This window comes from Lynx canadensis, chromosome D4 (genome assembly GCF_007474595.2).
Source record: "Lynx canadensis isolate LIC74 chromosome D4, mLynCan4.pri.v2, whole genome shotgun sequence".
In the NCBI taxonomy this organism is placed as follows: domain Eukaryota; kingdom Metazoa; phylum Chordata; class Mammalia; order Carnivora; family Felidae; genus Lynx; species Lynx canadensis.
Genome location: NC_044315.2, coordinates 47,873,056 through 47,893,826, shown reverse-complemented (window position 1 = coordinate 47,893,826; position 20,771 = coordinate 47,873,056).

Here is a 20,771-nt window from a genome sequence, read left to right as displayed (position 1 = left end):
GATAAACTTGTATAAAGTCTTTTTCAGGTTCCAAAATCAATTCCATTTGGATTTTCATTTAAATATGTTAACTCCTCATTTAATTTAGGAAGTACTGACATTTTCGATTCTCAGTCTTTCTATTCACATTATGAATCATTTTTTCAAATATTCAAATCTTACTTGAGGTTGCTTAGTAATGATTTTTTAGTTTGTAATTTTCCTCATATAATTAACAATCTGTTCAAATCTATCTTTATGCTACTATAAATGGAGTTTAATTCTGTTTTATTAGAGTGTTCATTTAAAATTTGTTCATTCTGGTTACATTGGTTCTTATAGTTCTTCTATTTTTGTTGTCTAGTAAGCAATTCTACTGTATACAGTGAGCAAAAATGAGAGCCATCCTTCCTAATAGTTTACATCTTATTTCCACATGCTGGAGTTCCCAGAGTGACATGTAATAAACAGTATGATGGTGAGAATCTAACTTGTTCCTGATATTGGCAAATACTGTAATGTTTCATAATTGGTAATATTAACTGTTTGGGGGATTGTGTGTTTATTAGCTGTTTTTTGAGGACATACTGGAAGGCAGGGAGCCACGATGGTAGAGACTTTATGTTACTGCAACTAAATACATCATGAATTGGGGTGCCTAGGTGGCTCAAGTCGGTTAAGCATCCGACTTCACCTCAGGTCATGATCTCACAGTCCGTGAGTTTGCGCCCCATGTCGGGCTCGGTGCTTACAGCTTGGAGCCTGTAGCCTACTTCAGATTCTGTGTCTCCCTCTCTCTGACCCTCCCCCATTCATGCTCTGTCTCTGTCTCAAAAATAAACATTATAAACACATCGTGAATCTATTACCTTGGTCTTATTTGTTATTGACTTTTATTGTATCTGCTTTTTCTGTTTTGTTTTGTTTTAGTGATCTACAGTGATATAGATGTGATACATCATGCCTTTGTCCTACTACTGATAATCTGTAAATTTCCCAGACTATACCTAAATTTACATTTCTCAATGGAAAACATGTAGCTACTATTAATTGAGCACTTACTCTTTGCTACTGGCTTAACAGACATTAACTCATTTTTTTATCGTGTAATCCTGTGAGGTAGGCATTATTGGCACAATTTTACACAGAATAAACTGCAATTTAGAATACGTTTGAAGCAATTGCTCTCAAATTATCCAAAAACTAAAATTCAGATCCTTATTGGTCTGATTCCAAGACTATGCTCTTAACCAATATGCTATACAGAAAAATTACTGGTTTTTATATATACTAATTTTATTGTCAGAAAACTCAAAAACAATTTGTACTAACTGTTCAGTTTTCTAGATATCCAGGTAATATCCAAATTGTGTTCTAATAATGGTAATTTTACCTTCATTTTCCTAACATGTACTCAGGCTTTTCCTGTTTTATTGATTTAAGTAGAACAGTATTAAATAATAATTTTATCAGCTGGAACTTTTGTCATCAACTTGATTTAATGGGGGTTTCTTTAGTGTTTCATTGTTAAGAATCTCTTAGCTGATGGTTTGACAAAAAAATTACCCTATCAAGGAAATATCCTTCTATTCCCACTTTCTTAAGAGGTTTTATTTTTAATGAGATGAATACAGAATTTTACTAAATGTCCTCTTGGAATCATTCAAGAAAATGATAAATATTTCTCCTTGTTTCTTTTAATATTACTAAGTTTAATAGATAGAAGACTATTATTTTATTTCTAACATATTCAAAGGTCAATATGCTGTTAAGTTTGCAAGTCTATCATTTGATAGTTTACCCCTTTTACAACGGGTCGAATGAATCCGTAGTTTTGGCTTTTCATTTCTTTTGTTGGCTTTTGCAGTTATGGTCATGGCACTTACTTAATTTTAAAGGTTTTCTTATTTTTTACTCTTCTGTGAAACAGTTAAGAAAAAGCAAAGCATTGTCTGTTACTTTAAAATTTTAAATCATCTTCAAGTTCCTTAGGTACTAGGTTAAAAAAAATGTATTACCGTGTAGAAAAAGTTAAATCAACAAAGGAATGATATGGACTCAAAAATTGTATGGAGAGATTTCTTTGATAATTTCCTCAATTTATATTTACCTTTTTATTCTGATAAGGCTTCCACATTCATTTTGACACAAGTTTGGTTATTTCTGTCTCCCAGAAATTATAATCTGTTACAGTATGCGTTCCAAATTGAGTTCTGTTGATTTTTAATTTCTTTAATGTTTTTATTTATCTTGAGAGAGAGAGAGAACCACAGGTGCATGTGAGGGGGAGGGGCAGAGAGGGAAAGAGAATCCCAAGCAGGCTCCACGCTCAGTGTGATATATTTTAATATTTTTTAATTATTAGGAAAAGTTTTACCTATTTTTAAGAAGTCATCCTTCACTTTTCATTATCATTTGTCTTGTTTTTCTGCTTTTCAACTTTTTTGTTCATCTTTTATACTAATGATTTCCTTCATGTTGTTTAAAGTTGTAAATTCTTTATAATAGTGATAAGCTATTGAAATTTATAGTGTCTATATCAATCTTTTACACTTAATAATAATCTTTACATAGGATGATTTTATGCTTTGTTATTGATTTCACTATATACTTATTTGCCTTGTATTTGATTCATAATTTGCCTATTCTTTTATAGTTAACCTACTTTGGTCAAATGGTTTTAGTTCTCTTTCATACACAATGTGAGATTCAATCCAAACTGAAAGTCTTATTTTTTGTTGTTGTTGTTTTGGGTTTTTTTTTTTCAGGGTTTTGTTTTGTTTTGGATTTTGTGGGTAAGAGGGTTGTTTTGTTTTGTTTCAAGCTGAAGCTCTTATTTTCTGTTGGAGAATAATATATTCCTGTTCTTTGTCAAAATACTTGAATTTATTTTTCATCATATTTCTTAATGCTTTCTTGATTGTCATATCTTATTTTCTATATCTTAGATTCCCCCAAAGTACCATTGAATCAAGTTTAATTAGTAGTTATCACAGAAAGTACAAGTAAGGAAATGAGAAAGTGAAACTGGGAATAGTTTCTTGTTGTTTTAGGCACTAAGAATCACATGGATGCAGGTAGTAGCAGTGTTAGTAACTGAAGATCAATCTTACTGAAAATCCTCTGAGGAATATTTAGAAAGATTGTTCTACTGAAAGCTAAGGAAGCTGGGAACTTTACCTGCTGATTCCCAGCACTCATTGGATGGTGGTCAATTCTGAGGGTATTAATTCCTGGCACTCTTGAGCTATCTCAGGAGCAGGCTGAGAAAGTTCCTGTAGTTCCAGAGAAAATCCTCGGGCAAAGGTGGAAAAGGGTGAGATACAAGGGTATTTGTGGTGGAAAGCTGTCAGCATGTGTGTGGGGACTGTCCATGGCAGATATGGTGAACCCAGCCATAGGCCAAGAAGATATGGGACACAAACAGTATCTATTCAGCAGTGTTAGGGAGGGTTCCCCTCAATTTACTCTACTAATATACAACAGGCACGAATCATCTATAATTCTACAAATATACCATTGATATTTTTGTGTACTTCACTGAATGCATTTCCAATCCTCACCAACAATAAAACATGCACTTTGGAATTACCAGAATATAACCAAATATAACCAAATACAAACAGGAATGTATTTGAACTCTGTCCCCCTTTCTCTCTACTGCTCCACCTCCCTTTTTTGCAGGGAACAGAGAATATAACCTGGAATTTTAAAGTACTTACTGTTAGTATTATTTTATAAACTGTCTTCCATAATTACTTGTAAATATGTTAAGTAACCCTAATTGTAATAATTCACTCTAATTCATTATTCTTTATTTTCATTTAACATTGCAGTTGTTAACAATGTGCCTACAAACACTAAAAAGAAATGGCTTACATGTTTTATAAATGTTCTTATACTGTAAACATATAAATGACACCTTAATTACGTATTCTTAATCGCTGTTTACAGCGCTACTCCTTCAATTCTTTATATTATGTCACCGGTCACATTTCAATTGGTATTAGAACAAATCTGCAAATCTTAGTTCTTTTCCTTGGTTGATTTCTTTTTTCTCTGCCTGGATGAGTATTAGGATGAATTTTAAAAAGAAAAAGATAGAAATCTACATATTTCAACAAAGTAGGTTGAAGTGTGAGTACCTTTTTCACAAATCAATACCTCCTACCATATGATAAGCTACTTTCAAATTCAGGATCAGAGTTTTTTATATGTATTTGCGTATTCATTCTACAATTTTAATTTGACTTATTCTCCAGAGTAAAATAATTGCGCATGTTTTGGATCTTTATTATCTATCCCTTTCCCAGTCTCTCCAGTTTATCTCTTTATCCTTTCCTTATGCAAAGCTCTCTAAAAGCTTCTTACCTTTTTCCACATGTAACTTGTCTGATTTTGTGATCTTTGTTTCTATTCAGTCATTCATTCTGCTATTGTAGTTTTGTCGGGCTCTGAGTTCCATCAGAGTCCACATTCCTTTGAATTATATAAGAGTACAATATAAGTTTCTTTAAAAAGTATTCATTCCAGTATTTTTCCTCACAACTATGGCCTTCCTCTACCTCAGACATTATATCTATCTTCTTTTATATATAAAGGATTCCTTTCAGTGTTTTTTTCTAATTTTGTTTATACCTAATTGGAAGAAGGCACTCATTGACCAACAGTTGCAAACATGTATTTTACTTTGATTTTCTTAGCGTTTTCTTGGAAGCTATTTAAAGCTCTTTTCAGATCTCAGACTAAAACCTGGTTTCATTTTATATTACCCCTTTTGTGATCTAATTGCCTCATGTAAAGCCATGATAGTCAGGGTGTCATTGGCGAATCTCCTGTGAGAGGGGATAACTTTTAAATTATTTTCTTTGGTCTATTCTCCATTTTCCACATGGTGCAACTCTCCTCCTTTCTGAGACTGCTGTTCTCCCCCCCTATTCCTTCCAAGTCTGGAGATACCCTGTAACCATTCTGTTTAAAACGGCTTTCTTGCTCTTCGTTTTCCAGAGTAACTGGATTGTGAATTTGATTAATCTACATTAGTAAACAATTTCTAACTGATTTCTCTCATCCCACAGTCTGCCTTCAACTATAGTCCTAGTAACAGACTAGAGATGTATTAGTTTCTTTACTGATCATCTTTAATTCTTCTAATTCCATCCTACTTTCTCTAGAAAAGGTTTGTAAGGAATTCCCCATTAGTTTCATCCAACATTGTCTCATTGAGGTTTCTGACATATGGATGGCATCTTCCCATATTTTCCATCAAAAATGCTGCATTTTCCTTCTGTTTTTATATTCTTTTGTTCATTTGATAGTGATTTGGAAAAGAGTGAAGATTTATATAGTGCTCAAGTTGCTTCTCATCCATGATTCTTGTCTACTCCATATTTTAGATGTCCACACGCAGATGTCTCCTTAAGTCTCCATCTGCTTCCCATAGAAAGTCATTTTTGGATATTTGCTTTTTCTATGTCTTCAGGGAAATGTTCTTTTTCTCTTTTGTTGCCATATGGGTTTTTTTTTTTTTTTTTTTTTTTTTTGTCTTTTTCCTTTTTTAGCTCCGTCCCCATCCTTTTGAATGGGCAAAATCTGTGTCAGTCCCATAGTTTTCACGGCCAACAGTGTGGGTGAAGCGTCATTGGTCCACTTTACTTCTCCACATGGGAGACCTTCTGATGGCTTCCCCTTTCACTTCTCATCTGAACATCAAGTTGCCTTGCAGATCATCTAGTGCAATTTGTGATACCTAACAAACATTCACAACTTTATTTCACAGGACTAAAATTGGATCTTTCTTTGCTCAAAGTTTCCATTTTCTCACGCTAGCGAGTAGATGCAGTTGGCTACATCTCTCGCAGCACATAGCATGAAGACCCTTTCGCACACATAGTCCCAGCTCTCTTCATCCCATCCTTGTTTCTAGCTTCTCCATATGTGACTAAGCCCCCAATTAGCCACAGTTTCACCTATCCCCTTCTCTGTTGTTTTTTTGTGTCTGGAAGGTTATCTCAGAATGGATACAGAAACTGATGAGCTGCTGTGGTAAAATACATAAACCTTCTAGTTAGTTTCCATTGAACTAAAGTTTGGCCTAGTTTATTAGGTTATGATTTCTTGGCATTTTCTTCCTTCCTTTCTTCCTTCCTTCCTTCCCTTTTTTTTTTTTTTAGACCTCAAACATAATGATGAAACACCATGGTTTCCCTATTTTCTTTTTAAATAGGTTGTTAGATTTACTTTAAATAGCCACTACCATTTTTGTTTACTTATGTACTTTATCAAAACGCCAGAGGATATTTTTAATCAATCACATCTAAATCTGCTTTATGCAACCCAGAGAGCTCACTTATTGTTACGTCCTTTCCCCATTTAGCCATTTTCTTACACCACCTGAAAATTAAGATAACACGCATATCTCAGTATGGTATTGTCTCTGGACATATCAGGACAATAATGTATTATTATTTCCTTTAAGAGATTTAGTCTGGTAGGAGAAAAGGACATGTATATAAGTAAGTGGCAATGTCTTGTATGGATATAGGATAAATATTAATTATTACATTTTAAGAAAAAAGTGGTTTTTCTTCCAGGTAGGATTCAGAAAAGAGAGTTAATACTTGAGCTAAGTTTAAAAAGAGAAGTAGGTGCTAAAAAGACACAGTGGGGTTAATTGTGGTCAGATTCAGAAAGAATAATTCATGTACAAGGAACAATGTCTGGCACAAAACTGTTTGATATGCTAGAAGAACTAAGAACAACTTGGCACTTGTATTATAAAATGTGAGACATACAACCATTGTTAAGGCGAAAAAGTGGCCCATTAAAAATTTGAAACTATAAAAGTAGTCCGCTATAAAGTTATTACAGTCCATCTAGTACTAGAGTTTAACACCTCTTCTCTAAAAATTGGCCTTTTAAAATAATTTCTACCTCCATTTTTAGAATGGAGGAAATATTCAGGAAATATTTGCTATAAAAATCATATTTAAGAAACATTTTAAATATGCCTAGTTTCTCATTTTAGTTTAATGACTAAAACTCATTTTTTACATTATTCTTCTCTTATCATCCAAAATTTAGAAATATTAAAATGGCTTTTCTTTAGGTAAAATAGGTCACAAATATTTAACCCAATATACAGTGATTTATTTCCTAGATCTAAAATAGCACAGATCGCAAATTTTTCCCTGTATTGAGAGACAAATGTTAGGCATCGGCTGAAGTGGCAAAGCACAAATGTATGGCATATGGCACACAGCTGAGAAAATTAAAAGTGCTTACACTGAGAGGAGGTCATAACCCAGTGGGCATAACCAGAACTTGGAGGGTTCATTCCATTACTGGAATGTCAACCAAGAGAATGGCAAGAGAGTATATTATACATCAAAAGTATTTACAGTGTCAGGGAGATAGAACTTGACAATGAAGAGTGAAATGGTTAAAAAAATTACCATAAAAATGCAAGGAATAAAACCTAAAGAAAAAAATGACAACGGCTGTCTTCAAGCAGTATGAAAGGTGAGACTGACAATGAAAAACTAAGGCAACACTTTGTACACTCTAAATTGTTCTCATGTTCAAAGGGGTCCCAACTCTCCTGTATTTTTCTGGGGTGAGGATAAATAGTAGTGACAAACAAGCAACATCAAAGAAGTCCTAAATTATGTAGAAGACAATTTTATGACTCAAAGCAAAATATCCTGAAGGTATGACTGTATTATATCTCTTACATGCCAGGAAAATAATATTCAGGCTAGTATCCATAGGGTGTTGTAATTGAGAATCTTTTAATAAAAATCTCAAGGAATACTTTTGTTGAGTGTCTACTAGATCCAGGCGCCATCCTAAGCATTTGGCATACATCAATAACCTAAAAAGATAAGACTACCCAAATGGAACTTGATGTTTAGTTGGTATAGGCAGAAAATGAACAAGTCTAATAATTAAGTAAAATGTATCTTGTATTAATGGTGATAAGTGCTACATAAAAGAAGAAATGGAGTAGTTTGATGGGGGTAGGTAGAGTGACAGGGTAGAGGTAGAGATAGCTTATAGTATTAGATATGTTTGTCAGAGTATGCTTTACCAGTAACATTGGACTTGAGTAAATATTTGAAGGATGTGATGGAGTTAACCAAGTGCATATGGGGAATATGGGACTGAGTATCAGTGGCATCAAAAGCCACAAAGTATCATGACTGAGGGACAGCAAAGAAGCAAATGTTGAAACACAGAAGAGGAGGAGGACATGAGGGCAAGGAGAAAGGTGAGTGAGCCCTAGAATATTTAGTGTCTTGTGAGCTATTTTAAGAATTTTAGCTCTATTTTGAATGAAAATGGAGAAGAAGTATAGAATTTTGAGTAGGAAATGAATGGTACACCTTACGTTTTTGAAGTATCAGGTGGCTTTTGTGTTTATAAGACACAGGTACACAAATTTTGAAGCAAAAAGAATAGTCAGAAGGCTATTGCAGTAACTATGGGTGAATGGATGGTGGCTCAGTCAGAAAGTAGCTATGGGGTTTATGTTTGGATTCTCGATAGATTCTGAAGGCAGAGTCAACACAATTTCTGGTATTTTGGGATGTGAGGAAAAGTGATTAGTTAGGATGTCTACACCTTTTTGGACAGAGTAACAGGAAGGACAGAGCTGCCATCACATCAAAGTTCAAATAGGAGTTTGAGATATGCAGATTTTGAGAGAATTATTAGTTATTCCAGTGGAACTGGATGTTAATTCCAGTGCATGTTAAACATGCAGTTAGATACAATAGTCTGGATTTTGAGACATTCTGGGTAGGATATATAAATTTGGGCATATTTGTAAGTAGTTAGTAATGAGACAAGGTTAGATCACTAACAGAATGCCCATAAAGAAGGGAAGAGGACCAAGGATTGAACTCTGTGATATTCAAATATTAAGGGAGCATAAAGAAGAAACCAGGAGGGCCACCTGGGTGGCTCAGTTCTTTAAGCATCTGACTCTTCATGTCGGCTTAGGTCAGGATTCCTGAATTCAAGTCTCACTTCAAGCTCCGTGCTGATAGTGTGGAACCTGCTTGGGATTCTCTCTCCCTCTCTCTCTCTCTGTCCCTCCCCTGCTCTCTTTCTCTCTCTCAAAATACATTTTTAAAAAAGAAGAAACCAGGAAAGGAAACTAAGGGTTAGCAACCAGTAAGAAAAACCAAAAAAAAGTGTGGCATCCTAGAAGATAAGTGAAGCAATGTGCCAAGCAGGTAAAAGCTGCTGATAGTTCAAGTAACACAGGACTGAAAGTTGGCCATTTGGCTCAAAAATGTAGATATCACTTTTTGCCTTTATTTATTTCCATGCAGTGACAAAGATTAAAGTTTGGTCAGAGTGAGTTAAGACAGAAAGACAATTTGAAGGAAGCAAGTATAGACAACTCATTCAAGGAATTTTGATCCAAAGAAAAGCAATGAAATATGGCGGCTGTTGACAGAATGGAGTTTTCTCCACCACCTTAGTATCAGAGCAAAATAATTATACATTACATCAGTCAAGATTCCATGAGGGAGGCAATCCCACTAAGAGTGTTATAGGATAAGTGATTTTAGCAACATGATCTTTATGATAGCTTATTTTATATGTCAGCTTGATTAGACTAAGGGACATCCAGATAGCTGATAAAACATTATCTCTGGGTATGTCTCTGGGAGTGTTTCCAGAAAATATTAGCATTTGAATGAGTAAACTAAGTAAACAAGACTGCCCTCACTAATGCAGTTAGGCATCACCTGAATAAAACAAAGAGGTGGAGGAAGAGTAAATGTACTCTCTCTGCTTGAGTTATAACATCAATCTTCTCCTGACCTCAGACATCACTACTCCTGGTTCTAAAACTGAGACTGAATTACAGCACTGACTTACCTGGTTCTCCAGCTTGCACACAGGCTGTATAATCATGTGAGGCAATTCCCATAACTTAATATAAGTGTATGTTGTGTGTGTGGTTCTAAACAGAACCAATTGGATACATACACAGATACACACACACACACACACACACACACACACACACACACACACACACACACACACCTATACTCACATCCGTGTCCACCTCCACACACACATCCTCTTATCTAGCACCTATCAGTAAGGATTCTCCAGAGACATATAACAATACAATTGTACATATAGCATATGTTATATGCAGAATATGTATATTTTATATACCACGTATATTCACACACACACATATATTCACACACACATATATTCACACACATACACACATATTCACACACACACACATATTCACACATACACATATTCACACACACACACATATTCACACACACACATATATTCACACATACACATATATATATACATATATATATTCATTCTATTTTTTTGGATAACTCTGATACAACTGTACACATTTATGGGAGAAGCTGAGAAAGTAAGTGACCAAAAACCCAAAAGAGAGTGGAGTTAAATACTAACCAGTCTTCCCAAAGTGCAGAGTTGGTTGGATAATCAAAGCTTGAGAAGAAATCTGGAAAGCCAAGGATGGCAAGGTGTCAAAGTGAGAACATAATGAAGGGCTAATGGAGAAGGCTATGAAATTTACCCTTCACATCTGCTATTGGGCCTGGAGTTACTATTGGTTGATAGGGCTGATAGCCAGGAAGAAAAGCCAAGAAGGGCAGAGGGAGGCAAGCTGGAATCTTCCAGAATTTCTGCATCTGTTTCATACCACAAGGGAGAACAAAGAAAATTGAGAACCTACCAGTGCCATAGTGCCTATCTCATACCATACCTATTCCCAAATGACCTCCAGAGAATGGTACCTCTGCTATACTTCAACTTTCCAAATCTAATGCAAAATTCTCTAACCTGGAGCCATACAAATGAAAGGTTTCTGGGAAGCTTAGTTATAGCTTAGCCAAACTGATCCAATGCAAAACCACACATATGCTAGGGAAGGAGAAAAATGAGGACGTAGGCAACAGACAGGAGATTTGTGGCAATGTACTTGAGTAAGACAGAGGTCATCATAGCTAGCATGCAAATGAAGGAATTAGATTTACAACAGAGTAAAGGTGTTTGGGTTTATGAAAATTTATTTCCAAAAAATAGCAATCATCTCTGCTGAATGCACTGATAACACGTATTAAAATTAAACATTAAAAATCATCATGTTAGAATTTTGGTATAATTTAGTGGATAATTACCACTTAGCTGCATATAAATCTTCATAGAAGGTCAGTCACTAATAACAAGAAATGCATTTATTGGTGTAGCTCAATAATTTTATGGTGTATGAAATGAAGGACTAAAATGAAAAACATATATACTTGTTTATTTCTAAAGATTAAAAAAAAAACTTTCATTTAGCCCTGATTTTAACCACCGCCTATAGTCTCATGAATACAATTTGTTTTCTTTTTTCCCCCCTTATGGTAGACCACTGTTACAGTCAGTATATCCGATCACCTATTTGACAATTCCACACCTAAATCCTCAAAATCAGCTCTGATTCAATCTGGCCAAGACTTAATCCATAGTTTTCTGTATACCATCCCACCTCTAATTCTGGTTCTTCTCTGATTCTAATAACCACTTTTTCAAGCCAGAAATGTAGTAGCACTCTGACCTTTATCTCTCTGCCTCTTATTCAACCCTCCATTTAATTGCCTTACCCTGTTCCTTTTACCTTTCACATATCTCTAGAATCTTTTCACTTATCTCAGTTTACATCACACTGTCATCCTAGTCCATACACTCTCAAACTCTCTCCCAAGTTATTAAAATAGCCTTACAGTGGATACCCTTCATCTTGTTCTTTCATGCTTATCCCAGTCCATTCTCTGGGATCTCTACATCTAATACATTTGTTTTGTGTTATATCTGTTTTAATATTTAGTCATTCCCTATTGATAAGTTGCATTCTTTAATGGGTTTTTTTTTATTGTTCACTAACTAATTACCACACTTTTTAACAAGAACTACCAATCTGTATGTGATTCAATTCGTTACCTCTCCAAACAGGAATAGTGGAAGAAAATGCTATGAGGTTGCTATGCTTATAACTGTTTATTAAAGGATAAAACTAAGTTGTGAGGATGTATTTTTTATGTTAATAGAAAGGGAAAAACATTGTTTTAAAATTTAGGTAAATCATGAATTTGGTGAATGCAAAAACGTTTCTTCACAGAACTCCAAAGGAGTAGATTCCAGAGTCTACAGAAGACATTATCAGAAGCTTTGGCGGGGGCGGGGGGGGGGGAATCTAAAGGTTAGAAAAACATTCAACAATGGTTTACAAAGTTCATGGGTCTGTTGCAGGATATCTCCAATCTTATAACATGCTAGTATCTCTTGTGTCAAAGAAACATGTAAAGTATGTAGGACTTGATAAACCTTCTTAGCATCGAACCTTTTTGTTACCAGAGTGCATCACAGAACAACTGCTCTATAGAACACTTTTGGGAATGCCACTCTAAGCATTTCAGGAGGAAATGGAGGTGTGAAGCAATTGAGGTTGAAGTAGTCCCAAGGGGTATCAAATAGAACCTGAATTGCTCTATGGGTACTAAGGGTTTGCAGGGCGAGGGGCAGGGTGGAGGAATCCCACATGAATTATATAAAGAAGGAAAGTTTGTTGAACAGAGTAGGGAAAAGGAGTGGAGTCAAAGACTACCTGAAGATATGCTACATCATTTTCCCCAGTCATCAAAGGAGGAAAGAGTTAAGAAGAGAACACCAAGTAACCTGTAGGAACTCAGTACTTATGAAAACAAAGTGAAGAGTTTTGTTTCCTGGCTATTGAAGCTTGACAACTGGTTTATAACTTACTCATCTGTTGAAGTCCCAGACCTTATGTCCATTATTTTATGACCAGGTTGACCAAACCCAGATTAGGCCAAACTAACTTAAACACCATCACATTTTTAAAAGGGGAGTAGCAATGTTACACATTTTTAAAGAGGAGAAGCATTGCAAATAGTAAAATAATACAGAGGTAAAAATAGAAAAAAAAAAAAGAATGTGGACTTTTAAGACCTCATTTTGACATACTTGAAAGAAAAAAATAAGGGCAAAACCACTGTTTTACTTAGGCACTACAATACAAAACAATGTTGAAAAATAATCTGAGAACTCCTGCTCTCAAATCCATAAATTTAAGACAATAAAAATATATAGGGCATTAATTGGACTTTTTAAAATTCTAGTGTCCCTCCTAGAGAAAGGAGTTGAATGGCATTATAGAACATTGTCTGATCATTTCCCTTTTACAGTAAGAATGTAATGCCATATTTTGTAAGGGGGGGGGAATGAACTTAAACAGGACAAAGACAATTCAAAGAAAATCATCTTCACAACAAAGCAGCCAATTCTGTGATTCAGGATCTAAACACATTAAAAAATGTGCCCCATATTTTTGTTTCCCACGTGATTTACACAGAAAATATGTAGGCACTGTTTTCTGCACTGCTTTATCCCATGAATCATAATTTACACCTTCCATCAGCGTTCAATTCCCATTTTCACTCTATATAGAAAGTTTCCACCTTGCTGATCATTTATTTCAGAAGGAAAGAGATACAGCAAGTCCTTATCCCCCCAGTCAGAACATAGAAACAAAGATACATGTTTTTATATTATTCTTGTATGCACATAAAAAGTATTCTTAATCAAAATTCACAATATGGTTTATCTGTGTTAATTGCCATAGGACATGAAGATGAGGTTATAATAGGGATTTCCACCTGATCTAAGTTCCTTGAAAGCAAAAGACTTATCTTTGGATGAAAATTCCAAAAAAATGGCAACTCTGTTTGGTTTACCATGGCCCCTGACAAACTAGAGTGATCCTACCACAAATACAGTGTTTGTTTAACTTATCAAATAGCATGAACTTGGCTGTTCCTGATATGAAAGAAGGTATGTTTATAGGTATTTAAATTATTTTTATGACAGAAAAATAGATTTTGCTTCATTGAACAACTTTCTTTGTGAGCAAACTCAAATGTTCCAAGATAATTGATAATAGAAGGAACAATACATAGTAAAACTCACATACAGAGAGCACAGTCCAGGCTCTATCCCACTAGTTTTCACTAATCACATCTCCCATGAAATCTTTTATCAGGGCTACTAACAAGTACACAATGGCCAACCCGAGTTTCACCTTCATTGCCTTCTCAAAGTAGTTTTTTTTCTTTCCTCCAGACACCCTAATGAGCAGTGAAATGGTGCAAAGGTAGACATCAAGAAGTAAGAATGGGAGAGGTAATGGCCTGTATAACCTGAAAACTATACAATAAGCTCCTGGGTAATTGAATGTTGGTGGGACTTGGCAAAAATAGCACCAGTGGTTATAATTCATTCAGACTTAAAAGAAACTGTCCTTCCAATATCAAAGCATAATGAAGAACTGAGTGCAAAATTTGTTGCCAGTTTATGATTATAGCATCAGTGATCCATCCAAGGACTAATGTTGTCCCATCGTGAGTACAAGAGAAGGGCAAATAATGGGTACGAAGAACTGTCCCTGAAGTCAAGTTCACGGAAGACAAGCAATTACAACCTGATTTTAGAGATCGACACCCCAAAACACTTTGTCTTTTTCTTTATGATGAATCAATTCAATACACTATTTCCTATTAATGAAGGCATTGTACTTTGGGGCAACAAAGATGTACTTCTGCTCTTTCGATTTTTTTTTAAATAATGAGGGATATAATCATGCACTTTGAGTAGCTTCAGTCAAGAGAATGTTATAGAAGTTTAGAAGACTGAGCCATTAATACAGAAAAACCTCTCACTATATACTCGCGGTATTGCGTTGAAGGTCCAATAGCATAACAAAGTTTTTGTATAAAGCAGGACAAGGACCATGAAGAGGAAAATTATCAATCTACTCTTTAAAAATAATTTTAGTTATAAACCTATGTGCTAAGCATTCTGGTAGATATGAGGATACCAAACGGAACAAAATACCACTCCCGGTATCAATGCAGTCATTGTGTAATAGAAAGTGAGACAGGTGGACACATACACCACTATACAAATGATTAGAAATCCTGAAGCACATCTCTTCCATTTTATTTACATTTTCTACATAGCGATAGAATCTCCTCTTGTTTAAGTTGAGAGAGGAATAAATTTACAGGAATTCATGTATTTCCAAGTAACCTGTGCTGCAATGTCTCAGGAATTTCTCTGTTATTGCTTACACTTAGTCCATAGTACACAGGCAAGAGACTATACTGGTTGATGGTGCACAAATATGGCTGTAAATCAGAACTATTCAGGGAACTTTTAAAAAAATAGAGATTCTTAAACCCTGCCACAGTCGTTTTGTGAGCCACTTTGCAAACCACTAGTCTAGGCCATGTGGAATATCTCAATTTTGACAAAGGCTAAGAGCTGCTACTCAAAGAGGGAATCCTTTGTGGATTAGAGAGGATCAGGAATCACAAAGAAAGATGTGTGTATCATCACACATCACCTAATGCTCTCACTCAACTCTCTCCCCACTGTTTCTGGTCCACTTTCTGTGTTTTCTTATACTTCCTTCTCTCTTCTCCTCCTGTGGTACATCTCAGAGCCATACTTTATCTAGAATTAAACAAGATGGTAGTCCAGGTTAACATTCTATCTATACACTAAGAAATCTCCCCCCAGGGGAAAATATTGACTACAAGAACTCATGGAGGAAAAAACTAGAAATTATATCGTATTTTCCACTAACTTCATTTGGGAATCATAGACGTATTAAGCATGAATAAGAGAGAAACTGATTGACTGATGATTGATTGCTTAAGGGGGGAAAGAAAAAAATTCAGAAGCAATGTGACCCATGAGTTCCAGAATTTAAAAATTCAGTAATTCACAAACATTTTGAGCATCTATGCTGAATTAAGTATTACTGAACATTAGAAAAATAGGAAGGGCAACATCTCAAGGCTAGCATGGTTTAATCACTCCATATTTGATTTAATATTTGATTTAATTTTCATTCTTTCAATTAAACAAGTATGAGTAAGTATTGATCTTGTGCCATGTTTTGTACAGGGGATAAAGTATGAATAATGCATGCCTAGTTCTTATTCTTTTGGCATAAATATTTGCCAGCAAGGGATAAGACAAATAGGGCAACTACAACACAGTATGACAAAGTAGAGAATGCTATGGAGGATCATTGCAAGGACACATAAACCCAACTTCATACAGACTTCAAAATAAACAAACAACAAATGCTCCAGGAAAAGTTCCTGCAAAGTTATGGAGGGCAAGGTAATATGATACATTCAGGAAAGTGACAAATAGTTCATAGCAAAAGTACATTGTGGAAGGTGGAGAGAAAAGTAAACTACAAGGGCCAGATTTAAGTTGTGATGGCATACTAAGAAATTGGATTGTACCTTAATAAGGAGCACCAGAAGGTTTAACCATGAGAGAATAAATCAGGTTTATCTTCCAGTATGTTCCACTCAGCCTTCCAAGTTAGAACAGATTGGACAGAGTCAAGACTATGAGATACACCAGTTATAAGACTAATTAAGTAATCCAGGGGAGGAATGATGAAGAATATGGCTTAGAGTAATAAATAGGAAGATAGAACAAAGTAGCTGAAACTAAGCAAGCTAAAGCGATAAAAAAGGGTACTTGGGGATATTTGTGGTGTGTGTGTGTGTGTGTGTGTGTGTGTGATGGTTTACATGTAAGCATAAGAGGAGAAGAGGTTAAATAAATTATTTTGGAAATGTTGAGGTTTCAGGGACCAGGCAGACTTCCAAATCAGGAATTAAACAAGCAGTGGGATGTGTGGGTCTTGACTCAAGTTCAGGAGAGAAAACAAGCTGCTGATACCGGGTTGGGAAATATTGACCCACCAACAATAATTGAAGTCATGGGAGTGAACAATTGCCAAATTTTAGTTTGGTAAAGAATGTAAGCTATGAAGATAGCCAACAAAGGAAGAGGATCCTCAAAAGTATTTATGAGGGGTAGCCAGACAGTAAGATGGATAGAAAATTCAAAAGGATGGCATAAGGGAAGCCATGGAAAGTTTATCAACAAGGATGAAGTGCTCAATTGTGCCGTATTCTATTGAAAGCTCAAATGAAAAGACTGAGGAGTATCCATTTGCTTAACATAACACTCTCTCCCCCTTTTCTGATACCTCAGAATGCATACCTGTGTATTCTTTAGTCAGAAATTTGTTTTTTTTTTTTTTTTTGCTTTTGTGTTTGTTTATTTCAGGTAGATTTTTTGCATAGTAGTAGAGGCTTTACTTTCTTCCATTTTGAAATTGGGTTTTTAGTACCGCCTATTGTTAAAGGAACGGTCATGTGCATAGGTGCTAATTATTTTTCCCAACAAAAGTTTGTCATCGCCTAAACATGCTACATCCTGCTGAAATCCTGATATGAATTTTAACACCACATTATAGGCATCATGAAGCCATGAATCAATTTAGTGTGTCCACCATTGTATATCCCAGCACTCACCATTATGACTGCCACAAATTAGACGCTCAAAATTTACTTTTGAGTGAATGAATATATGAATGAATGGAAACACTAGAGGCAAGAGCTAGAATTATATGGTATTTCATTATATGGCCTGCAAAATGGAGATGGATTCTGGGGGAAAATCAATTGAAATGCAAAAATAAGTATTAACGGTCATCTGAGAAAAACCAAGGGAAACTTTTATACTAATTAGCAAAATAAAAATCCTCTGTCCAACCCTTAGATGCATTCGTGCATATTATTTTCTAACAAAGAATCACCTGACTAAACCTCTATTAAGGATTATTAGAAAATACAAGAGAGCCAAAAATAACTGAACAAATGACTAAGATGGCAACAAACAAAATCAGGCACCGACAAGGGCAAAATAGTGCAATGTGGAAGCAACCATTTAAATGATTCATTCATGGTAGTATGTTGTGAATTAATGGTAGGTCCTCAGGTAATCAGTTTAGTCACTTTAAAGCACTCATTACTAAACCACCCACAGTGAATGTCATCTACTCACTAGCCTTTTTTTTTGCTACAAAATGTCAGAGGTAAGTCTATTGCTATCATTTTACTCATTTAACTTCCTCTGTTCTTTGATAGCACATTCAATTAAGTGTTTTGAGTATATGCATATTCTGAGTGGACAGAACTATTGTTCCAAAATATAAGAGGAAACAAAATTGGAACTAAAAGGCACTCCCACATGTATCAACCACCTAGGTCTCCCAACACCTACAAAAACAATTGCAAGCATGTTGGAAGGGTCTCTAGGATAAAATGATGCCAAGGGGGAGCTAGTTGCTAGAGATGGAGGGGTCACAACTCGTTCTGCTGCAAGCAAAAAGCATTCAACCAGAATCCTTTAATGATACATAAAATTATCTCCCTCAACGTGAATCCAAAAGCAGGTAGTTCAGGTATTGGTTCAGTGGCCTAGGAACATGGACTCTTTATTTTCCTGCTCTGCCATCCCACTGGATTACTGCCTTGATCTTTTGCCTTGTCTACTCATGTTTTAAGATGGTTACCACAATTTCAGATCTCTCATGTAGTTAAAATACAGCTTGAGAGAATTTTCTCTCCCCCTCTCCTTTCTCCTTCTTCCTGTTTCTTTTCAGGAGATAAATTATTTCCTAAACCCCCCTCCAAAAGACTTTTTCTGCAGTGTATTATAGGTCACATATCCATGACTTAGGTGCGCTCTCAACTCCAGATCTGCCAACAAGAACAGAAGGAAATGAGAAGTGGTGGCAACCAACAGTGTCCATCTCTTCCTTTGAATAGACTACTCATGGCTAACACACTTGGTATTTCTTTCTTCATCTTATTTCTCCCACACAACTTTTCTAAGCTGACTTCATTGCCTTTTCTGTAAGCCTAAATAAAGGTAGCATTTTGTTTCTTATCAAGTTCACATATGAATATCATTACAATTTCCCTGCATAAAGTATTTTGCTCCTTGAATTTTAGAGTTCCTAATTGATTACACTTACAAATAACATATAAGTAAGAAGGTTGAACTGCACAAGTAAGAGTGGGAGAAAATCTATTGTTGTGCTTGTAAAACTGATTTCTTCTGTTTGTTAAATGGACCATGAAAATTCAGCTATTTTAATAATATTTTATTTATAAAGTATTAAATTTTTGGTAATAAAGTCAAAGCTTAATGTATTTGTAATGCAGAAAATGAAAAATTTTATCTGGAGTATTGCTATTTTAAATTAATGACAAGAACTACTCTACATTTTTGGTACATTAGCATTGCTCTATCTACTAAAACTGAAAACTCCTTCCTGTATATTCTTAAAACAGATATAGTCTATAAAGCAGAGAGGTTTTGTAACACAAGGAAGAATAGGTATTGAAAGGGCTCTAAAATCCTGTAGCTTTTAAATCTGGAAGTGACTACTGGTCTAAATCCCTATTTAAATAAGTGATACAATGGAGACTCTGAGATATCAAGTGACTTGCCTAGGGTTGCTGAATAACTAAAACAGAAGTGCCAATGTAGTGGTAAACTAGGAGGACCCTAGGCTCACCTTGTCCCCAAAATACAACTATTTAACTGTCAAGTCATCCCAAATACCCCTGAAATTATCTGAAGAGTGGCAGAACAAACTACACAAATAAAGGTGGAGAAGAGGCCACAGTAAAGAATATAGGAAGTGCAGAGACGGGTGAGAGAGACGGGGTGAGAGAGACGGGGTGAGAGAGACGGGGTGAGAGAGACGGGGTGAGAGAGACGGGGTGAGAGAGACGGGGTGAGAGAGACGGGGTGAGAGAGACGGGGTGAGAGACGGGGTGAGAGAGACGGGGTGAGAGAGACGGGGTGAGAGAGACGGGGTGAGAGAGAAACAGAGAGAAACAGAGAGAAACAGAGAGAAACAGAGAGAAACAGAGAGAAACAGAGAGAAACGTCGCCAGAGGTGGGGAGACACAGTCACAGAGATGGGCAAAAGACCGACTAGCAAATGGGGAAACGAATTCCCATAGCAATTGGCTTGGAAAGCAAGAGGGGCTAAGTTTTTTGAGTTCTTACACCCAGTGGGGCTTAAAGTCTGGAATTCTAAAGGTCAGCAGGCTTGGCTCAGAGAGCTCAGAGGCCACAGTAAAGAATATGGGGCTGCTCATGAGAAAAAGACAGGGCAAAGAGCTTGCAGACATACAACATAGAAATAGTTTTCTGAAGAGCATCTGGGGCACATAGTGGGGATTTTATTTGTTCATGTGTGAGTGTGGACCTGAGAGACAGCTTTCAGGGAGAAAACCTTCTGGAATGAAAGGAACTGGCTGTACCATTTCCCTCCCCTGCCTCAGCACAAACACAGAATCACCTGTGGAACCAGCATAGTTCCAACACTTACTACCTAACTTTGTTATACTACATCCCCCTGCCCACCCCTTCCACCCCCACACTCTGGTGCAACTGCCCTTTCTGGGCATGCTTGCCCCAGTCCCAGCAACACAGACCCTCTTCCCCAAAACCAGCCAAAACTCCTGAAGATTGCATCTTTCCACCAGGGAGTTTTGCAGAGACTTGGTTCCAGTGGCGAGAGGTATCATTTCACAAACAGAAGGCAGCACACCTAGTTAAAACATGTCACATCAGGCCAGGGACTAAACATTGCCACAATAGGCAAAGAGCGCCTCTACAGACAACCATGGCCTGAAGGATCAATGTGGCCAGAACAAAACAGCAGAGCACACTCAGCATACACTGGAAACATTCACCAGAAGAGCCAGGCCCTGGGAAACAGGGAATACTATACTGCAGGACACTAA